This window comes from Oreochromis aureus, linkage group 9, assembly GCF_013358895.1.
Source record: "Oreochromis aureus strain Israel breed Guangdong linkage group 9, ZZ_aureus, whole genome shotgun sequence".
Classification (NCBI taxonomy): Eukaryota; Metazoa; Chordata; class Actinopteri; order Cichliformes; family Cichlidae; genus Oreochromis; species Oreochromis aureus.
The window spans coordinates 34108387-34115035 of NC_052950.1; the positions used below are offsets into that span (position 1 = coordinate 34108387).

Here is a 6649-nt window from a genome sequence, read left to right on the forward strand (position 1 = left end):
AGCAGGTCATTCAGTGTTCCCTTAGTGCTAATGTATCAGAGATGTTGGTGTACTATAACTGAAGTAATGTTGTTAAGTCGTTAAAGTCATATTCTTTTATTGTCATGACTGTATTTGAAGCTATTTTTATTTTTTTATGATACCTGATTTATATGGAATATGGCTGAAGTAAACTAAAGTATAAAATATTTAGTCAGTCATTTGTTTAATAGTAACTTAACATTATATAATTCACATATAAAACTATGAATTGTAATTTTAAATGGTTTAAAAGCATGTAGAATAGGATATGTAGGCAAGTATATTTCTCCTCTTTTTATCAAGAAGCAAAGACGAAAATGAAAAAAAGAAACAGGGCGGGGTTCGATGGTTGAATCATCTGTCCCCACCAATGCCAAAACCAAATCTACGCCCTTGTGTTGAATGTACTGTTACAGCAACCGTGTGATTATTGTAAGAATAAATGATGCTGCGAAGCATGAAAATGCCATCGGGTCTGCCGTGGTGGCGATGTTTTTTTTTTTTTTTTGAAAAATCTTAAGTGCACGCAAACCAGTAAACAAATTCAAACAAATACTGTTGATAAACTATAATACAAAAATTACAATTAAAATTCTCAACAACAAAAACAAAATATATAATTAATATGTAAACAACTTAACAACCCCCAAAGTGTCTAATTCACGTGACGTGACAGCACAACACCGAAACATAAGTGTGGGGGAGGGGGAGCAAAGTGTGCCTGCTCTTCACTGATACTGAAAGCACAGCATTGTAAACAAGCAGAACTCAAAGTAAAGAATCGATCTCACCAGGCTAGTATCGATCCGATACCGATGCCGACTTGGTATTGATACTATCCATATTTGGATTGATTCGCCCACCACTAGCTTACATTAGAGCAGGGGTCTCAAACCTAAATAAGCTGTGGGCCACTGCTGGCACTTTCATTACATTGGAGGGCCACTTTCAGTGTTGGTCAAGTTACTTGAAAAAAGTAATCAGTTACTAATTACTGATTACTTCCCCCAAAAAGTAATCCTGTTACTTTACTGATTACTTATTTTCAAAAGTAATCAATTAAAAAGTAACTAAGTAACTAAGTAAAAACACGATTTACAACCTGAATAGGTGATAAAGCGATAGATCTTTCAGCCCAATTGTACTTTTTCTGCATAATTCATCATACAAAATGTAATCAAATGGAAAAGTCTCTTTTTAAAACTTGTTTTATTAGTTTTAATCTTTTAACTTTATGCATCAAGCAAAAATTAAATTATATGAAACATTCTCTGACTGGAAGAAATTTGTTTAACATTTAAACCTATTTTCTGCACATTCCAGCACATAAAATAAAATATTTTTTTATGTTTACACTCACTCTTTCAAATAGATGCAAGTAAAACACAGCAGAAAATAAATAAAATCAAAGACTAGCGGTCCTGTTGCTCTATTTTCACCTGTAAAGCAGGACTGGGGTAGGCGGAGGTTTACCCTGGTGCAGGTGTGCTGCAGCGGTCAGTGGAAGAATCATGAGTTTCTCTGTGAATTTCACATTACGTCAGTAGCGCAATCGCTGCTTGCTTGGAAGTTTAGGGTTTTTTCGCTGTAAAAGTTTTCTTCCACGCACAATGGACACTAATGTTTTTGTCACTTTTTATGGAATCAAACTCAAAATAAGGTCAGTACTTCCACGCTTTAAACGCTGCATGCTACACTCTGTCCCGCACTCGATATATTATGATCTGCAGACAGCTGTTGTCACGAAGGTCGCACTCGCTACGTCACTGTCATGAGACGTTCTTGCAAAAAATCAAGGTTTTAGTAATGCAGTAACGCAGCGTTCCTACGTGAAAGTAACTGTAATCTAATTACCGTTTTTGCAATAGTAATCCCTTACATTACTCGTTACTTGAAAAAAGTAATCAGATTACAGTAACGGGTACTGCCCATCTCTGGCCACTTTAGTGTTCAAGTAGTACACAAAAAAGACCAAACAAACAAGAAAACACCAACAAATATTTCCTAAAATGTAGTGTTTTGTTTCAAATATTGTATAATAAGACTAAACTGCAAATGTGAACACAATTTTTTTTTTTTTTTTTTTTTTTTTTTTTTCTCACTCTTAGCTGAAGCCTTTCATCGAACTACCTAATAAACAAACTGGTACTCTCTTTTTGGTAGACACATGGCACTAGCTTTACTGTCTGGGTCAACTTGGCTGGGGAGAGACAGAGAGAGGCGTTGAAAGGCTGCGCCAATCGTACTTTATTGGTTCAGAGGAAAATAATAATTTTTGTAAGTATTTCTTCACGTTAATGTGCGAGCCGCAAGTATTTTTTTAAAGTTGTGGTTTCATTTGCTCAGATTTCCTGATACAAGGCAGGATGGATCCATGTTTTCATGTTATGTTTAAGACAAATTCCATCAGACCAGGCAACATTTTTCAATCTTCTGTTTTCCACTTTTGTTGATCTCATGTGAACAGTTTCCTGTTCTTTGCTGACAGAAGTTGCGCCCAAGTGCGGTCTTCAGCTGTGGTCTGGTCCAGATCCCCCTGTCCTCCAGGCCCAGCACCTGCTTTTTTCTCTCTCTCTCTGAATGGAAAGATTTGCATAATAATGATCAAAGAACTGACCTCATAATATTTGTTGTTCACCTGTTCATTTATGAGAAACTGTTAAGATAAGGAAGCCATTCGGTGTGAGACATATTTTTCCATTTATCATTAAATTCATGAGGCAATGTTTCCCAGTTTAGTGACTGTTTCTCTAAAACAGGGGTGTTGAAATCCAGGCCTCGAGGGCCGGTGTCCTGCAGGTTTTAGATAACACCCTGGGTGAACACACCTGAATCAAATGACTAGTTCATTACCAGGCCTCTGGAGAACTACAAGACATGTTGAGGAGGTAATTTAGCCATTTGAATCAGCTGTGTTGGATCAAGGTCACATCCAAAACCTGCAGGACACCGGCCCTCGAGGCCTGGACTTCGACACCTGTGCTCTAAAAGAACCATTAGCTCTAGTTTGGTAGGGATAAAGGTACACATGCAACACCAAACATCACACACACCTTGATATTTGTTGTATTCATTTATCCACAGGTTCAGTCGCATTCATTTTCTCTGATGGCAAACATCTGGACAAGGCAAAGTAGAGCGGCATAAAAAACTTTGATATTAGTGGCTTTCAAAGTACAACCGCCCAGCTGTTTTGTATCACAGAGAGTCCTGATGACTGTCACGTGGGAAGGTGCTGTCCAGGCTCTTTGAACTGCGAGAAGAGATGCGCATCTTTTTTAAGGAAAAGGGCAGTCATCTAGCCACCAGCCAAACTGATATAACTCAATGAAATGTTTCTGAAACTCAAACTGAATTTGCATATGCAGGGCACAAACATTCACCTTCCACATGTGGCAGATAAAGTCACATCATTTGTCAGAAAACTTGAGATGTGGCAGCAGTGAGTCAAAGGTGAAAATGTTGACTCAATTGTGAATTTAAAATTATTCAAGTAAGACAAGAAACTGCAGAACAAAGTAATCTCATGCATGAAACAACACTTCTGGCCTTCAGAAACAATTCCAGAGATATTTCCTGGTGCGGAATTCCAAAGAATACGACTGGGTCCGTGGCCCCTTCAGTGCAACAACCCCTGCTGACATTAGCGCATCGTAGGAGGAACAGTTCATTGATCTCATCTCCGATTCACCAAGAGGCTGCAGTTTAATTCAAAGACCCTGGCTGCATTTTGGATTGGAGTCTAGAAAGATTACCACTGCTGGGTAGAGCTGGGCGATAAAACGATAACGATATGTATTGCGAAATAACTTTTCTCAATAGAAAAATTAAACTATTGCGATAGGCCTCATCTCTCTTGTCCTCTTAAAAAAAAAAAAAAAACCCCAAAAAAACCAGCCAATCCAAATTAAGTAGCGCAGAGCCGAACCAATCACAGCCGCAGCGTCACGTCACGTGACTTGTTACGTACAGCACAAGCGCCAAGGCGCACATGTGTATTTGTTTTGCAGCCGTGCAGCCCGGTAATGAAGGAAATGAGTTTGCCGACTAGAGAAAAATCAACCGAGAGCGTGAGCGAAGGTTACCGAAGAAAAAACAGGTGATGGTTCCAATGCCGGAGAGCTTGTCGAACAGAAGGGCCACAGAAGTTCCGTAGTGTGAAGGTATTTCGGCTATTTCAAGTCTGACAAAAAACAGAGTAGCGCGCACTGTAAATTGTGCCGAAAGCAAGTCTGGAAATACAATAAAGCGGTGCATGCTCAATCTCTGACTGAAAGCGCTAATTCATCATTCGGCTTTTGTCAGACTAAAGTAACTGTTAAAACTGTTTGAAAAGCTAAGCTATACAACAAGGAGAGATTGAGAATTTCCTTTTAGTTCTCAGTTTATTTGATATTGACAGAAGTTAGTCAATTTTGTCTGTTCTTCTGTAAAACAAACTAAGATTTATTTTTAGAATTAATATTTTGTTTCTAAGTGGAATTGACAATTTAGTCTGTTTTGTTTGTTCTATTTTGAAACTTAAACGCTTTAGCGGCTGCCTTTTGTGTAGTTTGCAATATTTGCCTTTATTTATCTGAAACTGAAGTCTCATGTTCCTTAAGTACATCTACCCTGTTGAACTTATTATGGGAAATAAATATTTCAATTAAAACAAGCTAATTATTTCACATTTTACTTGTGAGCAACGGCACATTTAAATCTTACAAATATAGTTATTTGGCTTGTATAGTGATATATATCGTTATCGCCTGAAATGAAAAAAAACATATCGTGATATGAAAAAATCTTATATCGCCCAGCTCTACTGCTGGGTAAAACTTCCTTCATTTTGCCACATCCTACTTACTCTGCTTTTCTGCTGTGGGTTCAATCACGACGAAATATTGATCAAAGCTGGACATTGAAAATTAAATCAGAGTGGCAGTCTCAAAACTACAACACAGGTTTGAGAAGATCTGGAGCAACAGGCAGGCTCAAACCAGTTACTCAAAAATGTGAGGATTAAATTTGTTATTTTTGCACAACAATGTTTGATTTTTCTTCTCAGGGAGATGTTTATTTTTAAAACCCATTTTGCACAGAGAGGCATTTTTTGAAAAATGTATTGATAGCAATGTTGAATATTCTTACACAGGAACAAAACCCAACTACACATAAAATAATGACACCATAAAGATGTTTTTTCTTTCTGTGATTTCAAAGACGTAGTTTATTGCAACCTGTAATTTATTACAGTTTACTTTTATTTTTTTTCCAATTGTTTACTAAATGTTTAAGGTGTGGAAGTTTGGGAACCACTGTGTTAAAAGCTGTGACACGACGAGGTAAAACAATGCACACAGAGCTCATCGTCCCAACCACAGCTGAATCTAACTAATGAGATGAGGAAACAAAACTCAAGACAACAAAGAACATAACCTCCCAAAATAAAACGTGAAGTAACTGAATAAAGAAAATCCAGATTATGAATGAAGTAAATACAAAGGACTTGACACAGAGAGTGACAGAAGCTTAACTAAACAAAAGGGAAAATAATGATTATAAACTAGTACAGAGCAAGATAGTGAAAACTAGCAGGACTCAAATTATATGTGCATTTAGAATTACAATGCTTGTTTCACTGACTTACTTGCCAAATAACCAAATTAATGATTTTCTTCAACATTAATTTCCTGTGTTGTTTGCAATAATGTTGATTTGTACTGTTAAATTTGTTTTGTTTCTCTTTGTTTATACTATATTAGTTTAACCATTCATCATAATTTTAGAATCTCTCTGATTGGAGTTGGCAGTATGCATACATTTGAATGCTTGTATACTCCATACATGCATGTATACATATGCATGTAGGAACATAATTTCTTTCTAATTTTCCATTAATTAACAGCATAAATTGATACTTTGTTGTTCATACCAGTTTTGTTTTGAGGTTCAAATCCTGAAAATTGTGCCTTCAATTGCATTTAAAATCTTTGTAAGGTCGTCTCATTAAAAAGTGTTTCAGAGGCAAAGAAGCTAAAAAGAAAATTGTCAGCACCTTATAAAAACAGATTAAATTACAGTGTAAATGTAAGTAATTTATGTAGTTTTAACTTCTAAATAAGTACAAACACTGGGTCACCCTCAGTACCATGCCGTAACCTTACCATCTATTATAATAATTTACTATATTATAGAGTTGCTTGCATCATAACTGTGCTGCATTTTGGTGGGCACAATGAATTTTCCACTGCTTAAATATCAAATAACAGAATTTGTAACATATTTTCCACCACTATTATGAGTCTGAAGGATTAGATGCAAATAACTTTGTTACCTAACTCAGCATACCTGTTTTCAGTGACGCAGGTTGAGGTTCATCAAATGAGGCGACTTGGCTATTTTCCAGATTGAAATTCCTCTTTGTGCAGGTTTTCTGTAGGAGTGGCAAAGTTAACTTGGCAAATGATCAAAACTCTCAAGTGTCAAAGAACCAGTTTTCTGAAGCAGAACAAAGTTGAAAAGAGCAGAAAACTGAGGACATTTCTGATTTGGCTTTGAGATGTCGGAGGAGAAGCTGAAATCAAACTACAACTGAGGGTAAGTGCTGACAATGCTGCAGTCAGAGCGGTATCACAGTGTGTTT

General features: G+C 36.7%; 1 long non-coding RNA gene across 1 annotated transcript; it reads right to left on the bottom strand.

The window, feature by feature from the left end:
* Positions 1 to 2250: 2250 nt before the first annotated feature.
* On the bottom strand, positions 2251 to 6420 carry LOC120441700. The gene is made up of 3 exons (XR_005614210.1): positions 6355 to 6420; positions 3075 to 3140; positions 2251 to 2597 (listed from the first exon to the last, which is right to left on the bottom strand). It is a non-coding gene; the product is annotated as an uncharacterized LOC120441700 (long non-coding RNA).
* Positions 6421 to 6649: the final 229 nt, after the last annotated feature.